Genomic DNA, 15,573 nt, shown 5'->3' on the forward strand with positions numbered 1-15,573 from the left:
AATGATGGGAAATTATGAATCAACCGGATAAATTGGAAGATTGTGATCAGTGGTACCATGCTTTCATTAAAGGATTGTTTTAAAGTTAGCTGATGCTAAGAAAAGGCAATTTCATATTGGGTGTGTAAGTGGTGTGGCTAGTTTTATGTTTGTATGAATTTCCGGCTAGGGGGCCTTGGAACTCTTTTCCTTGGTACCCGGGACAAAACCTAACCAAATTCCAAGTTGGATCCCATCACTACAGTGGTTGGGCGGTTGGCTAACCCATGGGATCGGATGGGGTTAGGCTGGACTGATGGATCCGTAAACCGAGACTCAATTTCTGTTATTACGATAGATGAAGTAAGTCCCGGATAGTAATTGTTCTATGGATAGGAATCAACGGCTGTGCCTCTTGATGGGGAAAAAAGCGTTGATCCCAATGATCCAAGTGCAAGTTTCTTCCTTGATCCGACCGAGTATCTTTATAGGTGCAGTTGGATCAGCGTGATCAGTAATGATCTTGATTACGTTAGAGTAAAAAATTATCCTGGTGGAATCGCCCGTGCTTTCCGAGTAAGGGAAGTTTTTTCCGGGTTCGGTTTTGGAAAAACCGACGGATTAGTCTCTTGTCCGGATATCCGTGGATTAGGCCTCGAATGTGGGACCCCTGTCCGGCGCGAGAAGTGCTACTTCCGCTGCTGGCACCCTGAAACTGTTGCTCGGTGGGAACAGGGATCTCACAAAACTTCCTGATACAAGCGGGCACCTTCCACGCTGGACAGCCAATCAATCCTTCGACCATCAGCCTTTGTGTCTTGCGTTATCAGCCCTTCAGCATCATCCTTAGTCGACCCCTTGTGCCCTTGGCGACCTGTCTACTTCAAGGCGGCTCCTTCACTTTTTACGTGCCCACCCAGTCGCCTTCGTGTCTACACCAGTAGCTGCAGCCAACTTCCACTTTGCACTGTTTCTGCAGGATTACCCGTCACGCGCTACCACGTACAGAGCGGCTGCTCCTTCTCTTTGGCGCCTGCTTGTACGCTCGAGAGCCCCCTGTCTTCATCACTGCTTCAGCGCTTCAGCAAGGGCGACGACTCTACACGCGTGAGCCTCACTTTTTCCAGGCGGCCTTCTCACTTCCTCTGTTGTTGCAGCCCTCTCTGTCACCCGCTACCTCCTAGGCGGCTCTCTGCAGCTATCACCAACGGCGACTTCCACTGTCTAGGTAGCTCCTGCGCTCTTCTCTCCCTTGGTTCGACCACCTGGGTGTTTCCGGCTTCGTGGAGACCTCTGCAGCAACACTGCCCTCGCACAAGGCGGCTTCCACAGAGCCTCTGCAAGCTTGCTCTTCACTCTGCCCAGCTCTCCATCTACAATAGGCCTCCCCCTCTCGTCTCTTTTAGCAAGGCGACGACCCCACTTTGACCCTCATCACCTTCTCGAAGCAGCCATCCAGCACACGTTCTAGATGTTGAGTTGGCAGCCCACCATACCTTCACGTAGCTTTTTTTAATTGGCCATATTACATTATATTTTTATTTCTTTTAAAAGCCTCAAAGCCACAAAGTAATGGCCACACTAATGCTAAAAAACTTTCCTTCTCCTTGCACTTCGGATCATCACGCCGCGGCCATAATTTTCCAAAATAAGAGCGAGAGCTGCCCCCGATCTCCTTCAGCTGCATCTACTTACCAAACCCATCAATTTCCAGTCGGTGCCCTCTTTTTAGTAACCACCCGCACATCACACAATTGCCATAAAACTCCAGATCTCCAGCATTTTCTCCAGAATAAACACGTGCATATTCCAGCTCACGACAAAACCACTCGGCCTGTACACTTGCCAGGGCATTCAGAGCAAAGTTTATTCACACACCACACGCACCATATGTACACTGACCAAAAACACCTTTCAAATTTTAGCCTGACACATGGCTAGTGGATAGAAAGCCATAGCCTGAGGGAAGGAGAGCGTTTGACCTGTAGCATCAACAACACCATTTATGCACCTAATCCCCAATTTGCTGAGATTGTATGCTCGAATCGGCTCTTGCAGGGCCAATGGAGAATCAAAAACAGCACTCCAGTAAATGCTTTCCTGCCGAAGGGAATTCGCATGAGACAAAAGGAAGGGTGCCCAATGAGCATGCAAAAGGACCTGTTTCCAATCGCAAATAAGTGGAGTGGCAAAAGGGCAGCCCGGGATAGAACCTACAAATCTGCCCAAAATGACCTCTGAGTGATCAGTGATCCATGCACCATGTTCGAGAAGTGCGTAAGGCCGTGCACATGGTTGCAAGCATATGAGTCCATGGCTGCGTCTGACGAATAAAGGTGAGTAGGAGAGGAATTTTCCTTGCCAAGACATGATGCGCAGTATTCAGCACATTCAATCCGCCATGCATCCTCGGGGAACAAACTTTTGCCATCCGCATAAGTCTTAAAGCTTTAGCATAGAAGACTTTGTTTTCCATAACAGCTCCATAGCCTGAGACATGAAAGCGGAAGTGTCCTGAGAGGTCCAATGTATCAAAGGCAAATAGTACTGAACATAGGCCATGATAATCGACTGGAGAATCCAGAGCCTAACATGAAGTGGCCAGGTGGAGAGCTTCCAGTAGTGAAGCTTGGCATGAAGTTTGTCAAAAATCCACTTTAGCTGTTGTTTCCTAGTGATGTACCAGCCAATAGGGTAACCAAGATGGCGGACCACATCATAGGGTTGCATAATGTGTCCGAGCCATAAAATAACATGCCAATCATATAAATGCAGAGGTATGAGGCTGGATTTGTCAAAATTGACATGCAGGCCAGCAGCCATGCCATATATAGAGAGAGTGTCCATAAGAGTCTTCAACTGCTGTGGAGAATTATGCTGTATAAAGAAGGAGTCATCTGCATATGCCTGAGCCATAAAGGGAGGGGCTCCAGGAATCTGAAGACCAATGAGAAGGTCCTGCGCGGTAAGATGATCCAAGTATCTGAGAAGTGGGTGAGTGGCATTGGCATATAAGAGGGCACTGAGTGGACACCCTTGTCTGACCGAATGACACAAGGACCAAGATTGAGAAAGATGATTGCCAAGGATGCATTGGGCTGTAGAGTCAGCATACAAGCAGTAGATGACATTAGCCATTTTTGGCACGAATCCCATCTGGGCCATTGTTTGTGAGATAAAATCCCAGTTGACCGTGTCAAAAGCTTTAGCAAAGTCCACTTGCGTAATAAAAACATCCTAGTCAAAATATTTTGCATATTCAATAGCCATGAGAGCATTACCAATATTATCATGGATGTGCCGCCTAGGAACAAAGCCATATTGCAAGGGATGCAGACCCTCATAAAGCACTTGCAACAGGCATCAATGTGATGGGCCTCCAATCCATGAGATGCTCACACAAATTCCGCTTGGGGATGAGTTTAACTATGCCATGCTTCCATGATTGGGGGAGTACTCTTGTATGCCAATCCTCATTAATCATTTGCAAGATGGGGAATATCCAATAAACACACATTTTTCAGCTTTCGGATCCAGCTTAGTTTTGAGCTCATCTGGCACATGCACATATGCAATGCATCCAAAGACTTTCAGATGAGATAAATCTGGTTTTCTGCCAGTAAACCTCTCCTCTGGAGTTACATCATGTATGGCTGCAGTTGGAGTTCTGTTCATGATGTATACTACTGTAGAAACAGCCTCATCCCAATAGCTATGCGGCATATTTTTCTCTTCCATCAATGCTCGCACAATCTCAGCAATGTGCCTGTTTTTCTGCTCAGCAACTCCATTTTGCTGCGGAGTGTATCTGTATGTGAACTGTCTCCGAATACCATTCTTCTTCAAAAATTCAGAGAACTCATTGGAGAAGTACTCTCCCCCTCCATCTGACCTTAGGCACTTTACATATTTCCCTGTTTGCTTTTCAACCAAAACTCTGAAATTCTAAAAGTGAGTGAACACCTCACTCTTCTCCTTCATGAAATATACCCACACTTTCCTTGTGTGGTCATCAATGAAAGTCACATAATACCTGCAGCCTCCCATAGATATGGTCTTCGTAGGACCCCATACATCTGAATGCACAACATCTAGTGCATTTCTGCTCACATATCTGTTACGTGGAAACACATGCTTTGTTTGCTTCCCAAATTGGCATGCTTCACATATTTTCTGCATACCTTCCACTTTAAATTTTGGCAGCCCTGTCACAATTCCTTTTGTCTGCATAGACTTCAATCTCTGCACATTTACATGTCCAATCCTTTTATGCCAAATGTCTGTGTCTGCAACAATTTCTGAACCATTTGCAAACATCGCAGCACTCATTTCAGGCATGTCTACATTCAACGTAAACATTCTGCCCACTCTGTTGCCTTTTGCAACCAACCTGCACTTGTCTTTGAAATCTTCAACATAACACCCATCAGGGTTAAACCGAACCTGCAAACCCTGCTCAATCATCTGGCCAACTGAAACCAGATTCTTTGTTATGTTCGGTACATGAAGTACATCTGCAAGGTACTTCACTTTGCCATCCTGCATAGACAATGGCACATCTCCAACGTGGGAAATTGGATGAGCAGTGTCATCCCCTATTTCCACAAAACCTGGTCTTTCCGGGTTTTTCATCTCCTTGAACCACTCCCCATGACTCGTCATGTGGTTCGAAGCACCTGAATCCACATACCATACATTATCTTTTTGTGCTGCATCAACATTTTTAGACATGGCATTCAGGACATGCTGCATAACAAATAACCTTTCATTATCCTCATTATTTCTGCTTGAGGATGCATAGTTGTTTTGCTGCACTTTCCCATTTTGCATGTGAGCCTGCTTCTTATAACATTCTGCCTGCACATGTCCAAGCTTACCACCATAATAGCATTCACGTGCATCATTATATTGCCTTTGCCAATTTCCACGGCCTCTTTGACTCCCCCTGCCTCTGAATTTGCCTCTTCCACTTGCGTGTTGTTGTTGTTGTTGTTGATTCTAGGACTGTTGTTGTTGCTGCTGCTGCTGACCATAATTCTGATTACCTGTTCGGCCACCTCCTTGACCGCGTCCACGGCCTCCTCTACCTCGTCCTCTTCCTGAACTCGTGTAGAAGGCCTGTTGCTCTGAACTGTTTTTGCTTTGTGAAGACTGTTGGTCTTCACCCAAGCTCTTCTCTTCGATAATTAGCATAGACACCAAATCTGTAAAGTTGGGAATGTTTTCCCGAGTCTGAATGGATGTCTTAAACGCCTTGTATTGTGGCCCGAGACCACGTAGACAGACTTCCATCTTATCATCATCATCTACTGACACACCAATAGATGCAAGGGATTCCATAATACCCTTTATCTTCAGCGCATAGTCATTCACAGACATGCTCTTTTTCTCCACAGTATGAAGTTCATTCTTCAACTCTATCTTACGTGCCTTGGTATTTGTTTCATAGAGCTTTACGAAGGTGTCCCATGCCTCCTTGGGGGACTTGGCATCCTGAATGTGCCCAATCATGGTGTCCTGTATACTAATGGAGAGCCAATACATAACCTTCCTGGCTCCTTGGTTCCAGTCTTTAAACTCTTTCACATCTGCAGCAGTCGGATTTATATCTGGTATCTCCGGTGCCTCTTCATGCTCACCTTCTATGTAGTCCCAATAGCCTTTTCCCATCAGGAAATTTGTCAACCTGAACCTCCAAGCATGGAAGTTATTCTTATCCAGCTTCTGAGCCACAATCTGTGTTATGTCATCATTAGATATCTTGCCAAACACACAATTTTACTAGAAACTGCACTCTGGTTTTTCCTGCACAAATGCTGTATTTTCTGCAGCGGTACTATAGTACTCTCAAATGTCACAACCAGTGACTTCAATGTGCATACATACACCCAATGGAAATTGTAGACCTCTTTGCAACACCCACAGTGTCTGCACAGTCAATATGTCTTCCTGCAGTTCTTAAAATAGAGATCTGCAGAGAATCGATGACTTACCCGCAGTGCTTGAAATCGCCTGCTTTCTGAAAAACGGAGGTCCAGATGCGTCCGAAACGCATTTTCGGGTCGAAAATCTCAATCCGATAGGACAATCCGATAGGACTGTATAGTTTCGCTATAGCTTTACTCCCGCGAAGAAAGTTCCTCAATCAGAGACCGTTTGCCGGTGCCTCCCGTAGAGCTCCCGACAAGGGTGTAGTCACCAACACAATAGGGAAGAGTAGTTGAAGCTCTTACCCTCGTACCGCTTCCTGTGGTTCTCTTGCTTGCAGCTCAGCCCTTAGCACGAACGAGGCTCTTATACCATGAAAAGATGCAAGCGGGAAGAGAGCTTGAGCTCTTGCAAGCAAACACACACACTCACAAAACCCTAATAGAGAATACACAAGGTGAGAGGCTGAAAATCTTCTTCTTCTCTACTCAACACTCAACAACCCATATATAAGATAAGAGGACACAATAATATGAAAGGTACTCAACCAAATACATACACGGGTTCTCTATAGTGTGAACCCGACTAAATGAGCTGGCGCTATAACTATGCCAGTCTCTAGAATGGCTGTCACACAGCCTGTCATCCCACTAGCCGCATATCTCCCATGATCTCACCAGCCATGCTAGTGGTGTAAGTGTGGGGCCTATCCCCCAGGCCAGTCATCAGTGGCCACCGCCTCACTAGACGAGCTCGATATCTCAACAAATCAGACACCAGGCGCGCATTCAAGCCCTACTCAAGAAGGCTTCACAGGTTAATCGCTAGACTCTACCCCGGAGGTTTTCTACAGCAACCGCCAAAAAGCTGATGGAGCAGCGCAGGGACACTCTTATTCAGGTAAACCACTGGTGATTCTTCCTGCTAGCCAGGTGAGGAAAATTGAAAAGGACTTAGAGACTCGAGCTCTTTTAGGTCTGATTGCGGGCCCTCAGCCCCCAATGGAGTTGTTGAAATCCTGGGTCAAACAACAGTGGGGTAGTAGGGGCTGTATTGTAGAAGCCATTCAGGCTCTTCCTAAAAACCACTACCTTTTCATGTTTAAGACCCCCGAAATGTCTTTTGAGGTTCTAAGCATGGGACACTAGGTCATTCGTACCTCCCCCCTATGCTTGTTCAAGTGGAGTAAGGACTTCAGTCCTGAGAAGTCTGCCAGTGAAAACTACCTAGTATGGGTTGAACTCCCTAACCTGCCCCTTCATTTTCATCATCACCTCAGGCCTATTGGAGAGCAGCTGGGTAAAGTCCTGGGTGGCAAGCCCCAGAGAGACTTTAATCCTTCTTGGCATCCTCAAATGCTAATAGAGTTGAACCTTTCTAAACCCCTGCCAGATTCGATTATCATTGCTACAGATGATGGTGAGACCTGTGAACAACCTTTAGTTTACAAATACCTTCCCAACGCCTGCTTCCATTGTGGGATGGCAGGCCATTTTGTCAGAGAGTGTCCTATAAAATTCCCCCCCAGCTTAGTCAAAACAACATCAGGCTCAAGCCCCTATCGATTCCCAGACCAAGTCTAATGAGAATCGCCAGCCTACTCCTCCTTCCACTAGACAATCTACGGGCACCACAAACAAGAAGGGTGAGACATCTAAGAATAACAAAGCAAGAGGTAAGAACCCTAACCGCTTTGCTCTTTTGGCAGACCTACCAGAGTGGGTGGATTCAGAGGACTCAGATGACCCAGGATCTACGTCGGACAAGGAAGAAATTGTAGCCACTCCTCCTGATAAGCTGAAAGAGAGTAATGAGAAGGGCAACTCTCTATAGCTGGTTATTAGGGATAATTCCATTGATCTTAACCAAGCCTCTCAACCCCCCTTGCAGGAAGTGAATCCCAACCTGTCTATAGCTCCAATGGAAATCCAAAAGGACAATAAACGCTCCCATTCGGCAGTGGCCAGAACCCCTTCCAAAGATCACCAGGGTAAAGGAAAGAAAAAGGTTAACCGATGAGAGTGCTGTCTTGGAATGTTAAGGGGATTACTGACCCCTTTAAAACCAAAAAATTAAACTGGTGGATCAAGGAGAATCCTGTCAATGTCTGTGCTTTTGCAGGAAATAAAGGTGGTTGGTGATGAGCTCCAAAGGAGGCTAAAGGAAATTCATCCAGATTTTATCTGGATCCATTCAACACATGAGAGGGGCTCTGGTGGCACTGCCATAGGCCTAAAAAGGGAGCTAGCCTCATGTCTACACCTAGCCATCACTTCCCAGTTTTGGTGCGCCATCCCTTTGCCTCCCCGTTTCAATTGCACTCTTGTCTCAGTGTATGCAGGGGGTTGCTCTGTTAATAGGGCAAAAATTTGGGAAGAACTGACTGCAACTCCAGGACCCCTTATCTTGCTGGGAGATTTCAACATGGTTGAATCTCTGGATGATAGATTTATCAGGCAGGGACAGGTCTTATAGGGTCAGGAGAAGACTAGCTAGGAAGCTTGCAAAGATTACCGTGACCTATGGGATGCTGGAGTTAAAGGAGAGTTTACCTGGCAGAATTATAGGAGAGATGTTCTTGCAAGAAAGGCAAGACTCGATAGGTGCTATATCTCTCTTCAAGTAGCCAATCAATTCAACAGGGTGAAATCTAAACCAAAGTATACCTCCTGCATTTCTGACCATTACCCCTTACTAACTGTCCTGGATGATAAAGCTAGTAAGATAAAAAACAATTGGTTTCACACTGACCCAGATCTGTTCACTAGACCTGAAGTTAGGAAAGAGGTTGCAGGTCAAACTCTTTTGGCCAGAAAGGTTCTCCTACAAAGTGTTGGAATTCAGCTGTTACGAAAACGCAGCAGTTTCTCATCCTTACTAGAAAGTCTGTGACTAGAATGAGAAAGGAAAAGAAAGAGCAAATCTACTCAGAATTGTGCAGGCCGGAGTCTGGCCATTCTACTTCTTTGGATATTCAAAATCAGATTCTGGTCCTTAGAAGTCAGCTAAGGGTGGAAGAAGAGTTGGCCCTCTAGCACTCAACTCTCTTTTTTAAAGAGTGGTGGGCTAGGAAAGTAGAAAGGCCCTCAAAGGAGATGTTCAAACTCCTGAGGAAGAAGAATGTCAAGGAACGCATGCCAAGATTGTTGACTGAAAATGGTCCAGCTGAATCAGACACCCACAATTTGGAGTTTGTGAAAAAACACTTTGAAGCTCTCTTCAGCCCAAAAGAAGAAGTTACAGCAGAAGAAGTAAGAGTCAATAGGAATCTAATCTAGGAGGTTAGGAATAAAGTCATCCCAACTGAGGCTGTTCCCCTGATTGATTCTCCGATTAGTCAGGCTGACCTGTATGCAGCTATTGAACAGTTGAAGCCCAATAAAACCCCCGGCTTGGATGGACTACCTACTGAATTTTTCCAGGTGTATAAAGAGGAGTTAACTCCCTGCCTGCTGAAAGTGTGGGAAGAATCTGTGAAGTACAAGGCACTTCCTAATCTTATAAACATAGGAGTTATCAAGCTGATTCATAAAAGAGGTCCAAAGGATGAGCTGGGAAACTGGAGGCCACTTACTATGCTGAACACTTGCTACAAGATTTTTGCCAAAGCTGTTGCCAATAGAATTTCCAGCCACCTCTCCAAGTGGATTAGTGAAGAGCAAAAAGGGTTCATTAAAGGGAGGAGGATTCTTGAAGCAGTAATTGTACTTTGGGAAAGGATTGAACATGCTGAGGAGACTGAACAAGACTTTGTGTTTGTCAAAGTGGATTATGACAAAGCTTATGATAGACTGGAATGGTCCTTCATTTTGGAAAGCCTTTCCCACATGGGATTTGGGGAGAACTTGGTGGGTTCTGTCCATACCTTGCTGGGAAATGCACATGCTAAAGTTGCCATCAATGGCATGCTTTTTGAAGCCTTCAGTTTGAATAGGTCAGTCAGGCAAGGATTCCCCCTAGCCCCACTGCTATTTGCCATAGCAGGAGATGGCTTTAACTGCTTAATCAAAGGGTGTATGGAAAGACAATTGATAAAGGGAATCAACCTCCCCAACTCCTCCAAACAGCTTTGCCTATCTCAGTTTGCTGATGACACAAATGCTCTGCTGAAAAACGAAGAAAGCTCCTTGAAGAACTTTTGGAAGGCATTGGGTATTTTTTGCTCTGCCTCAGGCTCCAAGATCAACCACCATAAAACTGGAGTCAGGTCCTTCATCTCCCCCATTCCTGAATGGATGGCAAGTCAGGGATGCACTATTATTCCAGAAGGACAGCCCTTTAGGCTACTAGGCATCCCTATGGGCTTTGGCATTACTATGAAGCAGAGATGGGAATGGGTGCTGGAGAGATTTAAAGGAAAGCTAAACAGATGGCTGGGATATCAGGCCAATATTGCAAGCAGAGTGTTTGTTGTCAACCACTTCATCTCTGCCTACCTTCTATTCTTTCTCAGCTGTTGGAGACCCCCAGATTGCCATTTGAAAGAAGTGGTCAAGATATGTAGGAATTTTTTGTGGTCTGGAGATCCTAACAAGAAGGGTGCTGCTAAGGTGAAATGGGAAATCTGCATCCTCCCTAAGAATAAAGGTGGCCTAGGAGTCAGAGATTTAAAAGGGTGGGCAGACAAACTTACTATCAAAGTTATAATCAGAGCGTTGGACCAGCCCTATGTTGACTGGGCTTTCCTTCTGTTTAGGAAGCTGAGATAGGCTCCAAGACACGTGATACCCAAGCTGCATGCATGCAATCATCATAGCTTTAGTGGTGCATCCTTTAGGGGGCCAGCCTTTCCAACACATACTTGCCAGGAGTCCACACCTTGACCACTGGTCTGGTCCCCTGGGGGTTCTCAGTGAAGGCCACAAATATTTCATTACGGTGCTTTTCATTGAGGTACCATCTTTTGGTCTTTGGCCCAAATTTGAGAGGCCTAGTCTCTTCACATCATATCCTAATCAATCTTGTATGCACCCAAATATTAGACAACCTAGTATGTACAAGGGCCTGCTGATTAGCAGATCAACTCATCCTAGTTTGCAAAGAGTATATTGCCTGAAAAATATTAGCATCATTTAGCTTGCTAGAATAGTATATAGACTAACACAAACAAGTACATTTATACATTAATTCAACCACATTTAGACCAGTATTCCCCCCCTTTCTGAAACACAATACTATTTCTAGATACCCATATTTCCCATAAGCAGCCATATCTAATAATATTAAAAACCAAGTTAGTGACATCTTCAACCTAGAACCCAATCCCCCTATAGCGACCCTAAACTTGCAAACCTCTTAGATTTTCATATTCGCATCAAATGGCTACGAAGGTGCAAGCATGAAAATATATGTATATAAGAATATATATATATATATATATGTACGTATATATACTTATGCTTGCGCCTTCGTAGCCATTTGACGATGCGAATATGAAAATCTAAGAGGTTTGCAAATGGGATATCACGTCTTTCGACTGTTTTACGATCAAATTCTCATGTGTGTGTGGGTGTGTGTCTCTATATAAACATACACAACTATATTCGCAGGTAGAATCATATAGAAATATGGTGCATATAGCCGAAAGGCGCGATATTCACCTTGAGTAGCTACTAATTTAGAATCTTTTAATTTCGACTATTCGCTTAGAGTAGCTAGAATATATGCATCTAGTAGCCATTTAATGCGAATAAGAAAAAATAAGAAGATTGGAAACGGGATATCGTGCCTTTCGACTATCATAAATAGATACGTATATATATATATATGTGTGTGTGTGTGTGTGTGTGTGTGTGTGTGTGTGTGTGTACGCGTTGTCGTGACGTGGGCGGTATCGCTGGGGAAGTGCGAGACTTCTGGTTGTGAGAGTTTTTTTTTTAATGACAAAATAACACCATACACCAGAAAAAATGACACAAAGTCGCTATTCTGACAAGGTTAGCATATTACTTTTCTTCACAAGTATGTTGGGTTCTATGGAGTGGTAGAATATTGAGAAAAATAAGTGTTCCCTCTCTTAAATTAACACACTTCAAAAACCTTAAGATAGGCCCACCTTAATTTGATTGTTGCACCTTCATCTGCTAGCTTAGAAAAGCCCCAAAAGAAATTTAGATAGCAGCTTCACCTCGTCTTTCAACTCTCTTTATATAAGTCTTCTAAAGATCACCAAGAAATCCAAAGAAAATCGGGTAGGCCGCCAACTTGTTACTTCCAAAAACACTGAATTTGTGCTGTATGAAGAAAAACCACTTGAGTGTAAGGTCCACAAGCATCTGGTCGAGCTCTGTTTCCTTGCGTTCACAGTGGCATAATCACTCTTTCTCAAAACCTCCTCTCTCAATATCTAATACAAACCAAGCTTTGATATCCATAAATATCAAACAAGTAAAAAAAACAAAGCCTTCCTGATTATCCACCATTGTTCTGCATTCAATCCCCAAATACATTTGTCATGGTTGCCAACAATCCATATACCACGATCAAATACCCATTTGCATTCCACATGAGCCTGCTCCATTGACTTATAACATATCCTTGGTTCAAATACACATAATGGCATCATAGCAAGCCATTCATCACATTGTGCTCTTTTGCATATTACCTCCTCATCTATCTTCACCACCAATATGCTGTCAAAGCCTTTACATGCTTCACATGCATCTATGCAAACTGGTGCAAGAAAATCAAGGTGTGATGCTACATCAAAATGTCCCGGTCCATCATTAGCATAAACATCAAAAGCATCATCTTTGTCATGTAAACAAAACACATCTCTAGCATCATCAAGAGTGCAAGAAGCCTCATTCATAGATTGTTGGTTATCGATGTTTGCAAATAGAAACTCATCATCATCAAACAGCTGAGCCATCCCAAGATCCTCACTGTCTTGAGCAATAGACTCATCCACATAAACATTAACTTCACTAAACTGATCCTCTAACAAAACCTGCTTGTCTTGAAAGAGAAACTCCAAACAAAAACCACCATCTGCAAAAAGCAAACATCCTCCGAAACAACATTCGTATGACTTCCGGTCACATATGCACTATCCTCCATGCTCCCTAGTGCCTCTGCTCTACGAGGCGTCTGCTAACCACCCCATCACCCTCACTAGCTCTCTTGTGCACTCATCACTTCTGCAAAGGCTGCGCCTAAACTGTCAACGCCAGAGCTCGTTGCGCCCTCTGTTCTCTGCACTTGTAGACGACCACCAAGTTGACGCCGGCAGATCACTAGAGCCGCCCCAGCAACTCGACCCTAGGCTCTGTCTTGCAGCTGCCCCCCAGGATCACCCGCCAGCGACCTAGAAACCACAAGGTGGCAACCTTAAGGAGCTCTTCGCTTGTCTGCAGAACCCGGAGCCTTCTACACAACTGCCCCTCAGCGCCCCTTCTCTGGCTCCTCAGCAAGGCGGTTCCTCACCCTCTTTGCCTGCACACCAGCGCCTCTTCACGGGCGACCTTCACTTGCCTCCAGCTACTGCAGCAACAACCCCCCTGCGCTTCACACACAGCTCCCAGGCCTCCAAGCACAACCTTGTCTTCGCCTGCACACCCGCCTCTGCAAGGGCGACTCTTCTCTCTACTTCGAAGCTGCTGCCGCCCTGCTTACCGGCGATTCTCCCCCTCTCTACCTTTGAAGCGGCCAACTTCTCTTCTCGTATCTTCGCAGCCTTCTAGATAACATGCTGGCAGCCACCCAAGCTTCCACGTAGCCCCTATTCACATTGGCCACCTTGTATATTATATTTATTATTATTTCTTTAAAGCTCTAAGGTGATGGCCACTCTAGCAACAAGGCTCCTCCTCTCACACAATGATCTACAACTTTCCAAAACCAAATGAGAGCTGCCCACCGCTCATCATCATCAGCATCAACTTACCAAACACATCAATTCCCAGTCGGTGCCCTGCTTTTACACTATTGCAATAAAAACTCCAGATCTCCAGCGTCTGCTCCCAAAAAAAACACGTACATATACCGACTCACTGTAAAACCACTCGCTCTGTACATCTGGCAACGCATTCCAAAGCAAAACTCTCCACACGCCATACATCCCATATGCACACAGGCACAGGGACTTCTGCTAGTCCTCCTCGGAATATCATGTACACTGTGGCACTTAATCCCATGCATTTGGATTTGCATTTAATGGCCTCACATACATGGTTTCACACCATAGACGTGCCATGGCACGACAGCGTGCGTGTGTGTGTGCGTATATATACATATGCTTGCGCCTTCATAGCCATTTGACGCGAATATGAAAATCTAAGAGGTTTACAAACGAGATATCGCATCTTTCGGCTATCATGACCAAATTCTCGTGTGTGTGTGTGGGTGCGTGTCTCTATATACACATACACAACTATATTCGCAGGTAGAATCGTATAGAAATATGGTGCATATAACCGAAAAATGCGATATTCACTTTGAGTAGCTACTAATTTAGGATCTTTTAATTTTGACTATTTGCTTAGAGTAGCTAGAATATATGCATCTAGTAGCCATTTAACGTGAATAAGAAGACTGGAAAAACGGGATATCGCGCCTTTCGACTATCATAAAGATTTTGGTATATTGTGTTGTATGTTAAAATATATTTAACCAAGTATGACGATACAGTTGTCATTGTACATATATGTATATAGTAAACATACATATATTTTTATGTATAGGGACGATTGTATTGTCAAAATTTTCAAGAAATAAGCATAAATAATGACTTCTTCACTCGACACACATGTTACCCTTAAGAAAAGGAAACAAATGCGCTTTCGATGCATTCTGGTTTTTAAAAGGTATATTTAATGTTGTTTTTGTGATGGTAATATGATCTGGAATAGGTACCTGGTAAGAGATTTTGTTGAGCTAAAGCGTTGGTCGTAAGGCAGATGGAGTATTGTCGTGAGGCAACTAGAGCGGGGTTCGTGAGCTAGAGTGTTTGAGGCTGAGCTAGAGCGTTGGTCGTCTGCTTAAGTCGGCTTTTGAGACAAAAAACCAGACACTCGTTCACGGATTGCAAGAAATAAAATGACATTAAATAATGGGAAAGTGCGCTTTAAATGCAAAACATGTAGAGAGTACTTTTTGCCACGTGTCATTGTTTTATTCGTTGCATGCAGATTGACTGTTTGACAAAAATATCAAAGCACTCCACATGTCATGCTATGATTGAATGTCATACAGTCACATTTAAATATCACATTCTGACTTAAATAGCATGGCCCAATAAACTATTCTCACACAAACTCACAGAACTGGAGAGTTTTTTGCCCAAATTTCTCTTAGGTTTCTTGAAAAGTCCAGATTTTAACACAGTTAGAGTTTCTACACCCCAGTTGTGAGAATCTAGTTGTCATGTAAGATTCCTCTCCCAACCCCTTTTTGATGTCTAGTATCTTCCCCTGTAATCAATCTCTCTTCAGAAATATAAAGACCTTGTTTCTAACTGTTTTAGCCTAGAGAGAGAAAATTATTCTAGAGAGAGAATATTCAGATTATGAATATTTTTGGATAGAAAAATAACTCATCTTATTAAAATAAGTTCCCCTAAAGCAGAAATTCAAAAAGAATTTTCCAATGTGCAATTGGAATTAATTGGAAATAGGTATAAAGAACCTTAGTCTAAGGGTCTAGATTTTCAGAAATTTTTGGATTATG

At 44.0% G+C, this 15,573-nt stretch overlaps 1 pseudogene; it reads left to right on the forward strand.

Annotated features, from left to right (window-relative positions):
• Positions 1–7,004: 7,004 nt before the first annotated feature.
• Positions 7,005–8,403, forward strand: LOC147626708 (uncharacterized; annotated as a pseudogene).
• Positions 8,404–15,573: the final 7,170 nt, after the last annotated feature.

Source organism: Cibotium barometz, chromosome 22 (genome assembly GCF_041138505.1).
Source record: "Cibotium barometz isolate CiBa-2024 chromosome 22, ASM4113850v1, whole genome shotgun sequence".
Taxonomy (NCBI): domain Eukaryota; kingdom Viridiplantae; phylum Streptophyta; class Polypodiopsida; order Cyatheales; family Cibotiaceae; genus Cibotium; species Cibotium barometz.